At 39.2% G+C, this 19,760-nt stretch overlaps 1 long non-coding RNA gene across 2 annotated transcripts in view; it reads left to right on the top strand.

The window, feature by feature from the left end:
* Nucleotides 1–17,908, top strand: part of LOC308105332 — a 64,924-nt gene extending 47,016 nt beyond the window's left edge. For both annotated transcript variants that reach the window (XR_013934897.1, XR_013934898.1), the window contains 2 exons: nucleotides 14,597–14,647; nucleotides 17,390–17,908. This is a non-coding gene — a long non-coding RNA (uncharacterized lncRNA). The remainder of the gene's footprint in view (nucleotides 1–14,596; nucleotides 14,648–17,389) is intronic.
* The last annotated feature ends 1,852 nt before the right edge of the window (nucleotides 17,909–19,760 follow it).

Here is a 19,760-nt window from a genome sequence, read left to right as displayed (position 1 = left end):
CAAACGAGAAAACAGACAAAAGAGAAAATTAACACAACAGAGAAAAAAAACAAGACAAACGTGATCACAACAACCAAAAGACAAGACTTACAGAATTCTTGAATTATCATATTACAATATCCGTATATAATACTATAGTATATACTTCCCGCCGGGGAATAATACTTTATAATACATACTTAGTATGTAATTACGATATAATTTATAAGATAATCTAGCAAAGCTAACATTCCTTCAAGTATTTATAATTTACATTAATGTTCTATATTTATCTATTATTTTAGATTTATACATTCTTTTAAATTTATTTATGGAACTACATTTTTTTAATTCATCGTCCAAACCGTTCCAAAGATTTACCCCTCTGACACTTATGCATCTACCTTTTTTATTTGTTCTTGCCTTAGTCCCCTTAAAGATACCAAATCCCCTTAGGTTATACCTACTCTCTCTTGGCTCAAACAGCTCCTGGATACAACGCGGAAGCAGATGGTTATGTGCTTTGAACATTATGGCTGCAGTATTAAGGTCAACAAGATCATGTAGTTTTAGGGTGTTTGAATGAATAAAAAGTGCATTTGTAGGTGTGTAGTACTCTGCATGATTGACAATTCTTCTGATGGCTTTTTTTTTGAGTAGAAATATTGGATTGATATTTGATTTATAGTTGCTCCCCCATACTTCCACACAATAACTGATGTGTGGAAGTATGAGAGAGCAATACAGTAAGTAGTGAGTTCTGGTCCAAGATTGGTTTCATTTTATACAGTATAGCAATTGTTTTTGATAATTTAGTTCTTACGGAGTTTATGTGTGATTTCCAATTAAGTTTGCTGTCAATTGTGATTCCCAGAAATGTATTCTCAACAACTTGATCAATTTCAACATCATCAAATTTGATTTTGACCTGTTTATCTATTTTCCTATTTCCAAAAATGATAAATTTAGTTTTGCTTACGTTTAGTGACAATTTATTGATATCAAACCATTTAAATATACTTAGCTCACTTTCTACTGTATCCAGGAGCTGCTCTAGGTGTTTTCCTGAGCAATACAGGCTAGTGTCATCCGCGAACAGTACACAATTTAGATGTTTCAATACTTCACATATATCATTAATATACATTATGAACAGTTTGGGTCCCAGTACAGAGCCTTGTGGGACTCCGTATGTGATGTTAAGTTTGTCCGAGTCAACACTGTTCATGTGTACATACTGGTTTCTGTTGCTAAGATAACTATTTAACCATGCATTGGCGGTTCCTCTAATAAATGGTTTGCCATTTTTTTAATAGCAAACCATGGTCGATCGTGTCAAATGCTTTTCGTAAATCAATAAAAAAAAACACTGTATATTCATTATTATCAATTGCTGTCGATATTGATTCTACCAGTTCTGTAACTGCCATCGAGGTGGACCTGTTTGACCTGAACCCATACTGATGATTACTTAGTAAATTGTGTTTTTCTATGAAACTGTCAAGCCTAGTCACAAACAGTTTTTCTAATATTTTTGAGAATTGTGAGAGCAGAGAGATTGGTCTATTTCGCAAGTTGTTTGGCTTTGATTTGTTGTCATGCCAGCGATTGCTAGGCCACTCGTGGTCAGCATATATACATGGCCCAGGCTTCCAAATATGAGTACAGAGAATCTGCATCTGTACCCAAGGTTTGTTATGATTTTCAGAAGCAGTTGGTACTTATAATGCTTATCTTGGTAAGCCTGGTTCATGTATAGATCAAAGACACAGCCCACCTCCAGAATCAGAACCTCCTTGTGACAGGTGTCAACAAAAACGACATCAGGGGTATTTGGGGTGTTAGCAAAGACATCACAAGCTAAACCAAACCAATCTGGTAGCATTCTTGAGTGTTTGTACATTGCTGCACTGGATGGCATAAATGTTTTGACTGCATCGGACACTATGTCGACAATGCGGTCGTGGCGAGCAATGTACACATTTTTATATGTACTACATCCATTGATGATGTGTGCAATGGATTCTAGGTGTTGTTCGGAATCATGATGGTTTATACAGAGTGGGCTATGGATGTCAGGGTACCAGAGTGACAGGTTGTACTTGGTTGGTAATACTTGCATTCTTGCTTTGATAGTGAATTTTATCCTCCCCAATTACAGCATTTTTGTACATCGAATTCGAAGTCCACGCCAGTGTTGTTTGGCCTCAGTCTGTTTCATATTAAGCAGAACCTTCTAGCTGCGTCTTCCTGTAGTCTAATGTACCCTCCCTGGTGGGAGAGAGTAGCCTCCACTACCACACTGGGGTCTGTAATTAGTCTATCAGAGATGAGCACTTCGGTGTTGTTTTATACCCATTTTAGCTGGACTTCTGTCCAGTGGTAGAGGTCATTGAGATCTGGCCAATCAGACCAGACCCCAAAGCCCTTGTCTTGTGAGTCCAGTTTTCCAGAGTCTTTCCTCCTGAAACCTAGGAAATTATTCTGGTCTGCAACAGCCAGGGGGATTTTCCTTATAAACACATTTATTAGATTTAAGAAGATTAAAGAGATCAATGTTTGGCTTTTATTCAGAATTCCAGAATGCCTCATAATGCCTCACTGTGTGTGTGTGTGTGTGTGTGTGTGTGTGTGTGTGTGTGTGTGTGTGTGTGTGTGTGTGTGTGTGTGTGTGTGTGTGTGTGTGTGTGTGTGTGTGTGTGTGTGTGTGTGTGTGTGTGTGTGTGTGTGTGTGTGTGTGTGTGTGTGCGTGCAGACGGAGAAAGATGCCGTTTAGTACTTTTGGCATGTTTTCACACTCAAAGTGGGGTCTGGGGACCCCAGGCATAGACGCCGATTAATGCTCATGCTCACGTGTGCTAAAACCCCCCCAAAAAACACAAACGCACACAAAGTAATTAATTAATGCCATTGCACCGACATTATGGAAGAATGCCTTTATTGATGATCTCACAAAAGATAAGTGCTATATGTTTTTTATCTTTAAATTGTGGAGGAAACATCTCTCTCTGCCTCTCTCGCTGTCCCTCTTCACGGCTTTGAATGCTATCAATGCACTGAATGGCCCAGTTGATAGAAACCACTTCAAGAGTGCTGCTGATACACTCAGGACTTATACCACTGAACCTGCCTGTCAGCCCCCCATATGCTGCAACCACATGCATTTCCAGTGCTGAACCTTGCATCAGTTTTGCAATGCAGCTGAAGAATGACTGCATATAACATGGATCCCACCGGGATGCACAATTACATTATAGAGCTAATCTGGCTGATTCCAGCATACCTGCAAGGTGTCAACAAACGGCTCCATGTCAATTGTTAGGTGAATACTGTACATGTCAACCAGTTACCATATCTGTTGCCTGCTTGGACACCTGGTTGGACGATAAGGTGCAAGATAGACCTTGACCTGACCTTTAGCACATAGGCCAAAGACTGACCGGCAATATATTCTACACCTATGAATGAGTGAGTTTGAACGTACCTACGTCAAAACCCACGTAATTTTTTCCCTTTTTAAATGAATCAGACTCTGTTTGTGGAAACGTGTGTATTCCCGACCCACAGGTTGAGAACCACTGCTCTATATTGTTGTGTAGGTAAACACACTGTCAACACAACTTCACAATCTATCTCTTCCTTTGCTAAACCATCTCAGCTGAATTCCTTCCATCAGAATGACAGAAGATTTAAATGTTTTGCCTTTGGTTCTATTTCAATGTTTAACATTCAAGTATTCAGGTGTCAAAGGGGTTATTGAGTCTGTCAGCTGACATCAATCCTGACATTCACATTTCTGCTTTAAAGCTTAATATCAAATCTCACAGGACATTATTTATTTCATTGGTAACATGAATGTAGCCTAATCTAGTAGTCTACTAATTCACTCCCAATACACAGGCGTGCATGAAGGCAGGATGATTAACAAACAGGCTTTTTATATCGTCTCTGTCTGGTGTAAACCTCATATGTCCAAAACTGTTACTTTCCAGGATTTAAATTGCAGATTTAAAAGCTCAAAATGCGTCACGTTTTGAGCTTATGGATCTGCTACTTTTGATGCTTTTGTGCGGTGCTGTAATGATCAAGTAAGGCTTTAATTTACGGGGAAAAAACACAAGAAATGGCGTTGGAACAACAGATGTTCAGGAGGCAGAGATACATGTCTCTCCTGTCTTTGTTATCATCCCTTGTACCGCAGGCTGCACTTTCATCCCACCCCCCCCACCCAACCATCCCCATATCCAACTCAGTTTTCCTCTGCTATTGCTGCCACCCAAAACCCAAGCGCTGCCGTGGCCACACCTGGCACCAGCGCTTCCCAGGCACCGCCTGTTTTCTCCTTCCCCCCCACTTTCGAGCATGCCACCCAGTCAAATCCCGTTGCCACAACCAGCGGTGGCATCGCTTCACTTTCCACCCCTGTTCTTTCCTGTCCTCCCCTCAATAACCCCTCCCCCCATCCACACCCCCCCTTTTCTCTCTCCACAGCCCGTCCAGCGGACCCACCGGCTAACGCAATTTCCAGGAACCCCCAACCAATCCCACCTGCCCTCCGCAACCAGATCCTCCAGGGCAACCACGTCAAACTGGCTTCCCTCCTCCGCCCCTCCGACAGCAACACCGAGCCACGCTTCCTGGACTGCGGCGGCATTCAAATACAACTCCGCAACTCCACCCCTACCCGATCCGCTCCACTCACAGTTGCAGAGTTCAGCCTGGCGTTCGGCATATACCGAGACGTCATCTGCTCCACTTTCCCAGCCCGGCGACAGGAGTTGGACGACTACATGGCGGTGGTACTCGATTTAGCAGTCCGTTTCGGAGGAACCCTCTTCCAGGAGTACCACCGCCAGCCCTAGCTAATCGTCCTCCCTTTCTTCCGCATTTCTCCCATCCATCTCCTCTCCCTTCCTTCCCTCCTTTCCTTCAACCCCCCCCTACACTCATCCCCCCCTTTTTCTAGCTTTGCCACACGGCCACAACACCACCACGCCTACCTCCGTTCCACCAGGCTCCCGCCCCGGAGTATCTAACCATCCTCCCATTATTTCCGTCATTCCTCCACACCCCAGTTTTCTCATCAGATAGCCACTCGGTCAATTCCGAATGCTTCCCCAGTCCAGACCAGTTATCGTGTTTTTTATGGGGCTTATCAAAACCGAGCAGCCATATGGCGTTGGAACAACAGATGTTCAGGAGGCAGAGATACACACCTTTACCCCGCCCACCTACCAATCTACCTGGCACTATTTATACACCTCAGAACTACCCAGAAACCCCTTACTCGCTTTCGTACATTCGTACTTCAAGCTCGTAGCGTTCTGCATCCCTCCACCACCCCTTTGTTCACCTCCACAGGTTGCGTTTTCCACCACTACTCTTCTTTGCTCTGTCCCTCTCCGTCTCTCTCTCCCTCTCTCCTTTTCCTTTCCCTTCTCAGGTTACTGCTGGGGGTAACAGTCCATGCGTGCCGTGCTGACTACGCTAACGGCCGTCCAAGCTGCCGTGCCGACTACGCTAACGACCTCCTCCCCAAAGACTCCAGGGTCTGCGACCCTCCCCGGAACCCCTTTCCCCTCCCTCCATTATCATTCTATGTATTCAATAAATACTCTAAACTTTCCATAAAGGTGTGTTTCTTGCCTAGTGAAGTTAATAATATGGAGATAGGAGGTTTCTGCCTGACAGCAACAAACATCATGATGCTGAAGAGAGAACGCTGGAGCAACACGGACAGTTTAGGCCTTTTATTTATTTCGGTGCAAGTAAAACAGATAGACTGACGTTTCGGTCTTTCGACCTTCCTCAGAGTCATAGGTGGCAGCATCAAGGTAGACAGTTATATACAGAGGTGAGCATGGGCTGTGCTCTCAATAAACCAATGGTGGATGGCCCTCTGTTTAGTGGTAATTACCTAGTACTGCATGTCACAATCTCAAGGTTGTGCCTATCAGTGATGATTAGGCTTAATTCTGGGCATGTGGACCATTTAGCATATTACAAGATATAGAAAATAGTCTACACATATAATGCCATTGTTAAGGTTAGTTTAAAACAGTGTTAGGCCAATGCAAAAACACTTTAAATACATTTTGAGTAAATTATATTTTAAGACACAAAAAACAAGGGAACACTCTCAAGAGTAAAAAGCACACAAAAGCTAAGTCAGGAAACCTCAGGGACCGAAAGCATGAAAGGCTCAGTTCTTCATTTAGACCATTGGGTTCTAGGGTGTCAAGGTTATGGATCCATAATGCTTCTCTGCGAAGCAGTTTATTAATTATGTCTCCACCCCGTGATGAGACTGACATTTTTTCTATTCCCCAGAATTTCAGGGATGCTGGAGAGCCATGATTTGCTGATTTATAATGCCTGGCCATGGCATATTCAGGGTTGTTAGTGCGAATAGCAGTTTTGTGCTCGCCTATACGGAGTTTAAGTGGTCTCTTGGTTTGACCAATATATGCCAGTCCACAAGGACATTTGAGCATATATACCACATGGGTTGAGTTACAATTTATAAATGAGGATATTTTGTATTTTTTACCTGTACGTGGATGGGTAAAAAAATTAGCATTAGATGAATTAGAGCATTGGGCGCAGTTGCCACATTTATAGAAACCCTGTGGGGGATTAGGGAGACAGGTAGGGGGGGAGGGTGTATTCATGTCCGAGTGGACAAGACGGTCTCTGAGGCTTCTGGAGCGTCTGAAAGAAAAGAGAGGAGGATCAGTACACATGTTAACAAGTTTGGGATCACTTTTTAAAACATGCCAATGTTTTAGGAAAGCATTCTTAATTAGTCCTGCCGCTGGAGAATATTGTGTTGAGAAACAGAGCCGAGTGGGTGTCTGTTTAGGTTTTTTGGGCGGTGTAGCCGCCCCTATAAGTGGGGTTGGGACATCTCATTAGTATTAGTTTCCTGCACTGTGATTGGCCCAGCTGGCCCAGTTAGCTGTACTGTGATTGGCTGACTCTATTGGCTGACTCTATTCAGCACTGTGATTGGCTAGCGAGACACATGATGACATTAATAACCTATAAATAAGATTATGGACTTCCAAAAATGCAAAAAAAAAATTTTGGAAGTGAGCTTCCATCACTATGATTACCAATAAAAATGATTTTCAATAAATGTATTTCTTTTTTGAAGTGAGCTTCCATCACTATGATGACCACTGTGATGACCACACCGCCCACTTCACACTGGGTGTGATTTTTTATTAGTAGGGACGTTCTGTCTGTATTTAGGGCTCTGTTATATGCTGCGTCTAGGTCCACTGGATTATAACCTCTTTCTGTGAAGCGGTTGGTGAGCTCTGTGGCTTTAGATTCAAAATCTGTGGTAGAGCTGCAGTTACGCCTAAGGCGCAGATATTGGCCAATAGGAATATTCCGAATGAGTTGTTTAGAATGGTTGCTGTTCGCTCTTAGTAAAGTATTCCTACTGAGTGGTTTACGGTAGATAGTAGTGTCCAACAAACCATCAGTACTTTTAAAGATGGTAAGGTCTAGAAAATGTATTTCATTATTGTTAAACTACAAGGTAAAAGTTAAGTACCTAGTGGTGGAGTTTACATACAGGAGGAACGCTTGCAGCTCATCTACGGTGATTCATTGCATATGCATCATGGCATATATTGGTCAAACCAAGAGACCACTTAAACTCCGTATAGGCGAGCACAAAACTGCTATTCGCACTAACAACCCTGAATATGCCATGGCCAGGCATTATAAATCAGCAAATCATGGCTCTCCAGCATCCCTGAAATTCTGGGGAATAGAAAAAATCAGTCTCATCACGGGGTGGAGACATAATTAATAAACTGCTTCGCAGAGAAGCATTATGGATCCATAACCTTGACACCCTAGAACCCAATGGTCTAAATGAAGAACTGAGCCTTTCATGCTTTCTATAGACGGTCCCTGAGGTTTCCTGACTTAGCTTTTGTGTGCTTTTTACTCTTGAGAGTGTTCCCTTGTTTTTTGTCTTAAAATATAATTTTGTCAAAATGTATTTAAAGTGTTTTTGCATTGGCCTAACATTGTTTGGCCCCTTTTTCTACTTGTACACTGTTTTAAACTAACCTTAACAATGGCATTATATGTGTAGACTATTTTCTATATCTTGTAATATGCTAAATGGTCCACATGCCCAGAATTAAGCCTAATCATCACTGATAGGCGCAACCTTGAGATTGTGACATGCAGTACTAGGTAATTACCACTAAACAGAGGGCCATCCACCATTGGTTTATTGAGAGCACACCATGCTCACCTCTGTATATAACTGTCTACCTTGATGCTGCCACCTATGACTCTGAGGAAGGTCGAAAGACCGAAACGTCAGTCTATCTGTTTTACTTGCACCGAAATAAATAAAAGGCCTAAACTGTCCAGCGTTCTCTCTTCTGCACTTACTGTCCCTACCCCTGTGACGCACTGGACTGGCCGTTTAAGGCTGAGGCGCAACGGTAGAATCCCTTTAAACATCATGATGCTTTTAAAGAGTTTAATCAAAATTGTTTTAAAGATTATTTTCTGACAATTCTCTAAGTTGTCTGTGGATTGAAGGGGGAAAAACATGAGATTCCTTGTTCACTATCATGTTACTTGTTCTTTGGTAAATTATGACTATACTTTCTTTTAATAGAATTTAATATTATCATTTCCACTAAATTTCCACAGTTGTCATCACATTTTCCCAACAAAATATGGCTAACCACGCAATGGACCATATGAACACAGCTCTTCCAACTGCCAGAACGTACACGGACCTCTTCCCCCTAAACTACGAGAGAGAGAGAGAGAGAGAGAGAGAATGTAATGATGTGTAAGCTTAAGCTAATTCCCTTCATAACTGTAATTGCAGGAAAGTCAAAGTTAATGTTTTTCTTTTCTTTTTTATGGATTCTTTATGGATTTTTATGGATTCTCCTCTGGACCACCCTGGTGTTCCATGCGTTTCGCCTGATTCTCAGTGAGTGGGGTCTATGGTTGCTATTGGCGCTTCACCGTTGGGTTTTGACGTTTTTGCCCCCCTTCAGCAGCCGCTGCTTCTTTATTTCGGCGCTCTTCAGCGACTTCTTTCAGGCACTGAAATTTTTATAGCGCTTTTCCAAGTGCTCAAAGCGCTTTCCAATGGTTCATTCATTCATACAGGTGGGGGACATTGGGAGGTGGAGCGGCGAACAGTCGACGCCAGCGTCCCCACTTTTCCCACATTCACACACCAATGGTGGCAAGCGAGCGCCAACCGAATCATTGGAGGCAATGTAGGGTTCAGTGTCTTGCCCAGGGACACTTCGACATGCGGTCAGGAGGAGCCGGGATTCGAACCGCCGACCCACGGATCATTGGACGACCTGCTCTACCTCCTGAGCCACAGCCGCCCATACACTTGTGTCTGTGTTTTCTGTTTTCTTCCTGCTTTTGTCCTCTTGTCTATCATTCATTCCCAGGTCTAGTCCATGCACTCATCATTCATCATTCAATCAGCATTCAACTCCGCCTCTCAACACCGTTTGGTCCTCCAGTCATTCTTCCACCAATCCAACCAATCACCAACATCCATAATGTACCTGTGTGCAGTCATGTTTCTCCCGTGCCGTACCTCCACTGAGCAGTGGTGTAAAGTAACTAAGTACATTTACTCATGTACTGTACTTAAGTAAAATCTTTAGGCATTTTTACTTTACTGGAGTATTTCCAATGTTCAATACTTTTCTACTCCACTACATCTCAGAGTCAAATATTGTACTTTTCTAATTTCTAGTTACTTTGCAGATTATGATTATTATTACAAAACCTACATTAACCACTTCAGCCTCAATATACATACATTGGCTATTTGAAAATAGCCGCAAGCTCACAACGAGTTGCATTGTGATGCGTTATGAGCTTGTAGATCTGCTATTTTCTAAAGATTTTGATGCACTTTTAATTGTGAAATGGGATTTTCTGCTCAATGAGTATAACGTTTGGTACTTTAAGTACATTTTGATGCCAATACTTTTGTACTTTTACTAAAGTCATCTTTTATACCGAACTTACTACTAACAGAGTCTGTCTACCTTGTGGTATTGACACTTTTACTTAAGTAAAAAATGTGAGTACTACTTCCGTCACTGCACGCACGCACAAATCCTCTCGCATTCAGTCTCTAGGTTTCACTCTCTTATAGCCGTACATGGGCCACATGCGGCCCCCACCTTCACTTAATGTGGCCCACAGGTTAATATCGGAATATTATTGATTTCAGCTGTTACAATTCCAAACATGCAAACATGACCTGCTTTAATTATTTCAATCTATATTAGTAACTTAATGACCAGTATTAAATTTATTTGTATTTAAGTTCAAAAAGTTAACATTAGCATAACTAAATGCATTTGAAAGTTTATGAAAATGTTACTTTTTAGGATTCCAGTTCAAAAATAGCAACAACAAAAAAAAAACGACGTGTTTTGAGCTTTTAGATCTGCTTTTTTTTTGCTACTTTTGTGTGACATAGAATGGCTAAGTATGGCATTCATTTACGAAAAATGTTAAAATACGGAGATAAGAGGTGTCTGCCCGACAGTATATGCAATGTGGCCCTCTGGAGTGAGTGTGGAAATATAGTGGCCCTCTCCATCATCAAAGTTGCCCACCCCTGCTCTTACCCTACATGCTGGCTTTATGTCAGTGTGCTTGGATACTTGTTGTAACTTGTGGTTTGTGTTGCACCCTGCTGTCAACTCTGTCAAGAACAGGTCTCCCTCTGGGACTCTTGGGACTTCATGTGGCCATGTAGTGCAGGAACAAACCCTCAAAAAGAGCCTTAGTTTTTGAGATACCCCTATCCTAGCCTGGTAAACCATCCCCCTTCCGGAAATCTCATTTGCATTACCAGGCTACCCCTATCCGGGGTAGAACAAAACGGGACATCGTTTTTTTTTCATATCTTTAAGATGTCCCCTTCATGAAATGGATTGTCCCAAGTTTTACTTTTTACTGCAAAAGTCATGAAATTGGTCCATGAAGTGACTCACCACATAGGCAAAAAAACGTCTACCCTGAAAGAGGGAGTTCCAACTAAATCCTGTAATTTTCTACCTGCTGGTTATTTTTACATTATACTTGCACAGATGGTCTACATACAGGTAGTGTCCCTACATCCCAAAACAATCAGAATGCCAATATTTGATTCTATTGTGAATCAGCAGCTTTTTATATAAGGCCTTTTATATAAGGCCTTAAATAGGCGGAAATAGCTAAAGTTTACTTTTCTGAGCAATATTCACTTGTCATTTTGGTCCTAAATCAATACTTATAATCACTGTATTTAATGTCCGCTATCCTATATATTGCATGCATGTTGTGAAAGGAACACACACAGAACAGGTCAAATAACAGGAAGACACAGTCAAATCAAAGATACAAAGTCTGATCCAGTATACACTATCAGTGTTTGAAGTGCATGGAACCTAAAATATACAGTAAGGACTGGGACCTTCAAATAACCTACTTTGTTTTTGGTTGGCTTCTCTATACTATTCATATGTTTCTGCCAATAAATTAAGTGTGTCAAGTGTATACATTTCAAAAAGGACAAGGGTATGGATGACATTTCTGGAAACTTTGCTTTATTGTATTAAGTAACGGTCTGTGAACTTTCATTACAAATGTGGTTACTTTGCTCTAAAGAGATACAACAATCCATTTCAGGGTAAGGAGTCGATCGGCTCGATCGGCTCGATCCCATACCCCTGCTCCATCGCCCCCTCCCAAGTTCCTACATCCTCCCTCTCATTCTTAATTTTCCTTAGAATTTTGTTCAAAATCTGCTCAAGTTTCATGGGCTCATCGAGGTACTTCAGCCAGAGCAGAAGGACGATGATATTCTTGTCTTTGTCCCCCAGCATGTGCATCCACCTGGCCTGCTCTTCCTTACTGATTGGAGTCGCGTCTGGAAAGTTGCCAGGATGTCGCAGAGACACCTTGAATTGTCCAAGCTCCTTGTAGTCCAGCGCAGACAGAGCAGTAATTACACTTTCTAAATTGTCAACTTGATTCGCCATGGTTGATTCCTGTTACAAATAGACAGTGATGTAAAGTAACTAAGTACATTTACTCAAGTACTGTACTTGAGTAAGTACAATTCTGAGGTACTTTTACTTTACTGGAGTATTTCAAATTTTCAGTCCTTTTACTTCTACTCCACTACATCTCAGAGGCAAATATTATAGCCTACTTTTACTCCACTACAATTATTTGACAACTTTAGTTACTAGTAGATTTAGATTATTATTACAAAACATACATTAACCACTTCAGTTCCATATACATTTCGGCCATTTGAAAATAGCCAATCTACAAGCTCACAATGCGTTGCGATGCGAAGCATTGTGAGCTTGTAGATCTGCTTTACATTTTTTTTAAAACTGTAAAATGGGACATTCTGCATAATGAGTACTTTAAACTTTTGGTGCGTATATTTTGATGCCAATACTTTTGTACTTTTACTCAAGTGCATTTTGAATGCCGGACTTGTAAAAGAGTTAGGTCAGAATCCAAAAAGCCTACCGGCTTGTTGAGAAATCATTACGCACGCCACGGACACAACCTGCACATTGCTATAATAAGCCTTATGCAAGATGAAGCTGTAATTGTGGGATCGCTAAAGGAATCACACCAATGTTATTGCCACTATTTGTGGGATCGCTAAAGCGATCACACTAATGTTATCTTCACTATTTATTTATTCTATACTATACTATACTTCCCCCCATTTTTTTTGGCCCCTAACTACTCCTTCATACTTTTAGCTACAAATTCCGTTCCAACTCTACAACGTTCGGCCTACTTAGGACATGTCGGCTACCATTTGAATGTTTGATATTAATTTAATTTTTAGAGATATTTCACTTTGAATTGCTAAAAAAATCCCATTCATTTCAATGGGGAAATTATACTTTTAGCTAGAAACTCTGTTCCAACTCTAGAACGGCCTACTTAGGACATGTTGGCTACCATTTGAGCCAACATGGTTGGCTACCATTTGAATTTTTGAAATAATTTGTACTTTTAGAGATATTTCACTTTTAATTGCCTAAAAATCAATTATTTTCGTTTTTTGACCTCTAACTAGTCCTTCATACTTTTAGCTGCAAAACTCCGTTCCAACTCTACAACTTCGGCCTACTTAGGACATGTCGGCTACCATTTCAATTTTTGATCTGAATTCAATTTTTAGAGATATTTCACTTTGAATTTCCCCATTGAAATGACTGGGATTTTCCACCCATTCCACCCGTTTTTTGACGGCAAACTAGTCCTTCATTATTTTACCAACAAACTCTGTTCCAACTCTACAACGTTCGGCCTACTTAGGACATATCAGCTACCATTTGATTTTTTTTTTAAACAATTGTACTTCAGAGATATTTCACTTTAAATTGATTTAAAATCCCATTCATTTCAATGGGGAAATGCCATAGCTACAGTGGAGCCTAGCAACTGCTTATTAGACCATATTAGACGATATATATATATATATATATATATATATATATATATATATATATATATATATATATATATATATATATATATATATATATATATTAGGCTATTTATACATTTTCAGAGTTATCTTCAAATTCCGCTTTACATGACAGATAGGCCTATAAAACATGTATATATTCACAAAACATTAGAATGCTACAGAGACTTACGGTGTGTGTTTGTGTTGAAGAAACCGAACCAGGATGTCCTCTGATGTGTCTGTCATGAACAAATCAAACACATCATCCATGTTAACATTGATGACACTTTAACTCATCTCTCATAGAAGTAATGCAACAATAGACTAAAAATCACAACGTGATAAATGTGTTATTTTGTCACTTTAATACATAGCCTAGAGATACTGAAACACTTTACTAATAATATGCAATAAAGTACAAGATCATCATCCATATTAACATTCATGGTGCTTCAACTCCTATACAAATTAAATTAAATAAAAAAGGGAAGATTAGAAATTCTTATTCTAATTGTGTTACATGAAACAGAGTATGACACTCACCTGTCTGGAGGAAATAATAAAGGCAGGGAGATGAGAATGTCGAGGACTTTTAAAAGGGATCAGAAGGGGGAGGGGCTGAAGTAGGTTGTTCACACTTCACTCTTTAGGGTTAGGGAGTAAAGTTCTAACAACCTACTTCAGCCCCTCCCCATTCTGCTCTCTTTTAAAAGTCCTCCACATCCTCATCTCCTTACATTTATTATTTCCTCCAGAAAGGTGAGTGTCATACTCTGTTTCATGTAACACAGTTACAGTTGACTAAACTTGCCATCTATTGAGCTAAACTAATATCTTCCCTTTTTATTTTATTTAATTTGTATAGGAGTTGAAGCACCGTGAATGTTAATCTGGATGATGATCTTGTACCTTATTGCATATTTGTAAAGTGTTGCAGTATCTCTAGGCTATATTTATTCAAGTGACAAATTAACACATGTATCACGTTGTGATTTTTAGTCTATTGTTGCATTAGTTTTATGAGAGAGGAGTTAAAGTGTCATCAATGTTAACATGGACGATGTGTGTTTGATTTGTTCATGACAGACACATCAGTAAAGACATCCTGGTTCGGTTTCTTCAACACAAACACACAACGTAAGTCTCTGTGAAACATTCAATTTTTTTTTGCATATAGGCCTACATGTTTTATAGGCCTATCTGTCATGTAAAGCTGAATTTGATGATAACTCTGAAAAATTATAAATAGCCCAAAGATCAAAGATGTGTGTGTGTGTGTGTGTGTGTGTGTGTGTGTGTGTGTGTGTGTGTGTGTGTGTGTGTGTGTGTGTGTGTGTGTGTGTGTGTGTGTGTGTGTGTGTGTGTGTGTGTGTGTGTGTGTGTGTGTGTGTATATAAATATATATATATATATATATATATATATATATATATATATATATATATATATATATATATATACAATAAATAAATATATTTTTTTAAAAGTGCTAGGATTTTAAACTGTCTGTCCCCGTGTCTGGAATGATTTCATTGTATCGGACATCTGATAAAAATAACGGACATAATAATTTGTATGCATGAATGACAAGCATAAACGTAGCCAATGATAACAAAAGCACTATATTTGGGTCTGAAAACGATTTGAATGTAGTAGGATATAGAAAATAATTACAGCTTGCGTAAGGGTAGCTGTTAATTATCTAGCAATCGCGCAGGTTGTGTCCGTGGCTGGCTGCGAGCGTAATGATTTCTCAACAAGCCGGTAGGCTTTTTGGATTCTGACCTCAGCACCTGCTTTTTAGTGAGTGGATGTGCGTGATTTATTGTTTGTTTCTTCAACAAGGGGCGCGTTCGAAAATTACGCACCGGAGCACACTCGCCTATTAGTTTGTATTGGCCAGTGCGCTCAGTGCTGTATTTTCGAACGCACCCAAGGTGTTGCTTCATTCGTGCTTCATAGTTGGCTAATATAATAATAATAATAATAATAATAATAATAATAATAATAATAATAATAATAATAATAATAATAATAATAATAAACTTTATTTGTATAGCACCTTTCATTGTAGGCTATAGTACCTTTCATGACATGAAATGCAGCGAAAAGTGCTTTACAGAGCAAGAATACAATTACAATTACAACTCATTTAACAATAAAGCAGAAAAAGAAAAGAAAACGCATAAAACAACATTAAAATAATAGTAGCCTATATAAAACATATAATAGTAATAATAATACAATCATATTCAAATAAATACAAAAAAATAAAAAATATATATCATGGATTGGAGACCAACGACTCAATTCATGAAGGTAAAATAGTAGGCTAGTAGTGAGTGACTAAATAACACATTTATCACGTTGTGATTTTTAGTCTATTGTTGCATTACGTTTATGAGAGGAGTTAAAGTGTCATCAATGTTAACATGGACGATGTTGGACTGTCAGAATCCAGGAGATCCAGGGGGGTACTAACAATAAAATAAACATTGCAATATTTGGACTGTGAGAATCAAGGAATGATGGGTACAATTTCATCCATTAAAACGCTAAAATTAGGCCACAGAAATTGATTTGATGACTGAAGCAATGTAAAACCCATCTTTAATAATAACCATTCAATTACCTAAAAATGTATGATTGCGTGCACTGACCACATCCCCCAAGCGGGGGGCCTGGGGGTCCACCCCCAGAAACCTTTTAACACGGTAGATGTAATTCTGGTGAATTTTGTGAATTTCTCCTGGCTTCTCCCAAATCCTAATCCTAATCCTAATGTGTGTGTGTGTGTGTGTGTGTGTGTGTGTGTGTGTGTGTGTGTGTGTGTGTGTGTGTGTGTGTGTGTGTGTGTGTGTGTGTGTGTGTGTGTGTATGTGCGCGTGCGTGCGTGCGTGCGTGCGTGTGTGTGTGTGTGTGTGTATATATATATATATATATATATATATATATATATATATGTATATATATATAATTTGTCAGAGTTATCATCAAATTCAGCTTTACATGACAGGCCTATAATAAAACATAATAGTAAATACAATATAAAATATAATAGTAATAATGATAATCCTAATCAAATGAATGCAAAAAAAGAAATACAAAATAAAGAATATCATTCTTTATAAAAAGAAAATCCCATTGATCAGTCACAGTAAAAAAGATAGATTTCATATACTAGTAGACCTATAAACCTGTATAACCCTAAGTATACACAGTATTCCTGGCCACGCCCCCTACTTCCGCTCTGAGGACTAATCCGGTTGTTGTCACAGCTGATTCTCATTTTACTTTATTCAGATGTGTTTGTTTTACTTTGTAACTGATACAACCTTTATTCTACTTAACCGAATCAATGGTAGTCAATACTGCAATGTATAAATACTCTGTTACAAGTAAAAGTCGGGCATTCAAAATGCACTTGAGTAAATGTACAAAAGTATTGGCATCAAAATATACTTAAGTACCAAAAGTTAAAAGTACTCATTATGCAGAATGTCCCATTTTACAAGTTTTTTTTAAATGTAAAGCAGATCTACAAGCTCACAATGCTTGGCATCGTGACGCATTGTGAGCTTGTTGATCGTCTATTTTCAAATGGCCGAAATGTAGGCTATATGGAGCTGCCTGAAGTGGTTGATTTATGTTTTGTAATAGTAATCAAAATCTTCAAAGTAACTAGTAACTAAAGTTGTCAAATAATTGTAGTGGAGTAAAAGTATAATATTTGCCTCTGAGATGTATGGAGTAGAAGTAAAAGGACTGAACATTTGAAATACTCCAGTAAAGTAAAAGTACCACAGAATTTTACTTACTCAAGTACAGTACTTGAGTAAATGTACTTAGTTACTTTACATCACTGTCTGTTTGTAACAGGAATCAACCATGGCGTCAATTCAAGAACTGATCCTTAAAGCTCTGCTTGACCTGGACAACGACGAGTTTGGAGCATGTACGTGGAATCTGCGACATCGTAGCAACTTTCCAGACAACAATCCTCTCACACAGGATGAGCTGGAAAACGAAAACAAGGATATCGGTCGGCGTACTATCTCCGATCTGCTCTGGCAGAAGTACAGCAAACCTGATCCCCAAAAACTTAAGGAGATTATGAATAATGTCCTAAAGAAAAGCGGCAGGAACGATCTGCTCTTAAAGTAATTATCTGGGGGAATAATCTATAGCAGAAAAGTAAAAGAAAAAGAAAAGGTTTCGATTTTGATACAACTCAAAGCAAAACTTGAGTTAGAACAAGCACAACTTGTTTTCATTTTTCCTAACTCTTTACAACTTTGGATTTTGAATCTTTCGATTGTTGTATCTTTTTAGAGCAAAATAACCACATTTGTAATGAATGTCACTTAATACAATAAAGCAACGTTTCCAGAAATGCCATCCTACCTTTGTCCTCTTTTAAATGTATACACTTGACACACTTGATTTATTGACAGACACATATGAATAGTAAGTGGAGAAACCAACCAAAAAACTGTTATCACAAAAGTAGGTTATTTGAGGGTCCCAGTCCCTACTGTATATTTTAGGTTCCATGCACTTCAAACACTGATATTGTAAACTTTGTATCTTTGATTTGACTGTGTCTTCCTGTTATTTGAACTGTTCTGTGTGTGTTCCATCCTCTATTCTCTCCTCCTGTAACAGTAATGTTGAGAGCATCACACTAAAACTAATTATCTTTTACACCGATAGGTCTAATTGTTTGATGTGACTATGAAGTTTATTCTGAGTTGTTCTAGAGCAGTAGCCTAGTGGGTAACCATATTTAAAACAACACCTTGGAACTAGACGATTTAATAGATTCAAAATACCAAAACCAATAACCACGACAACGTGCATGCAATATTTAGGATAGCGACATTAAATACAGTGATTCTAAGTATTGATTAATAGGACCAAAATTACAAGTGAATATTGCTCAGAAAAGTCAACCTTTTGCTATTTCCGCCTATTTAAGGCCTTGTATAAAAGGCTGCTGATTCACAATAGAACCAAATATTGGCATTCTGATTGTTTTGAGATGTAGGGACACTACCTGTAGACCATCTGATGATGTAAAAAGAACCAGCAGGTTGAAAATGACAGGATTTACTTGGAAGTCCCTCTTTCAGGGTAGGCGTTTTTGTGGTGAGTCACTCCATGGATCAATGTCATGACTTTTGCAGTAAAAGTAAAACTTGGGACAATCCATTTCATGAAGGGGACATCTTAAAGATATGAAAAAAAAAACTATGTCCCATTTTGTTCTACCCCGGGTAGGGGTATCTCAAAAACTAAGGCTCTTTTTGAGGGTTTGTTCCTGCACTACTGTACATGGCCACATGAACTCAAAGAGTCCAAGAGGGAGACTGTTAATATTGTCTGTTATTGACAGAGCTGACAGCAGGGTGCAGCACAAACCACTAGATTTGGCCACTAGATGGAGACATCACTACATTTTCTCACACAGGATGCTACAGATGACACTAGCCTGGCTCCAGACCATAGACCCCACTCACTGAGAATCAGGCTAAACTTCACCTGGACTTCCAGCCTGATCCAGGACCCCAACAACAACCCATGGAACACCAGGGTGGTCCTGAGGAGAATCCATGAGTTTGTCTGTACGAAAATATTTTAAAACAAAACACTATTGTTGAAAAAGAAAAGAAAAAGAAAAACATTTACTTTGACTTTCCTGCAATTACAGTTATGAAGGGAATTAGCTTAAGTTACACATCATTACATTTTCTCACAGGTTCCCCATCCGAGCAGGACAACAAGAGGCCTCCTGGGGATCTCTCTCTCTCTCTCTCTCGCTCTCTCTCTCTCTCTCTCTCTCTCTCTCTCTCTCTCTCTCTCTCTCTCTCTCTCTCTCTCTCTCTCTCTCTCTCTCTCTCTCTCTCTCTCTCTGGGATCTCATAGCCCTTGTGTTTGTTAATTTGTACATGCTTAATATTTAATTTTGTGTATGGTCATTGGGTATATGCTTAATTTTTTTGTACATGGTCATTGAGTGTGCTTTATCTTTTGTTTTCTCTCTCTTTTGTACATTGAGTATGCTTTCATATTTTATTTAAAGTAAACTAGCAGTTGTATAAGTAGTTTAAATTTGTAATAGGTTGTGCAATAAATAATGCATTTTATATGACAATCACATCAAGTGTAATGTTTTTTTTTTTTTTTCTCTTTGGCTTTAGTGAAATATAAGCTATGAAAAGCTCTTAAAACTGAATATTGACAATATCAA

The sequence above is a fragment of the Gymnoscopelus braueri genome (assembly GCF_963280865.1).
Source record: "Gymnoscopelus braueri genome assembly, chromosome: 17".
Classification (NCBI taxonomy): Eukaryota; Metazoa; Chordata; class Actinopteri; order Myctophiformes; family Myctophidae; genus Gymnoscopelus; species Gymnoscopelus braueri.
Note: the sequence above shows the minus strand (reverse complement) of the source record. Positions and strands in the feature narration are given on the sequence as shown.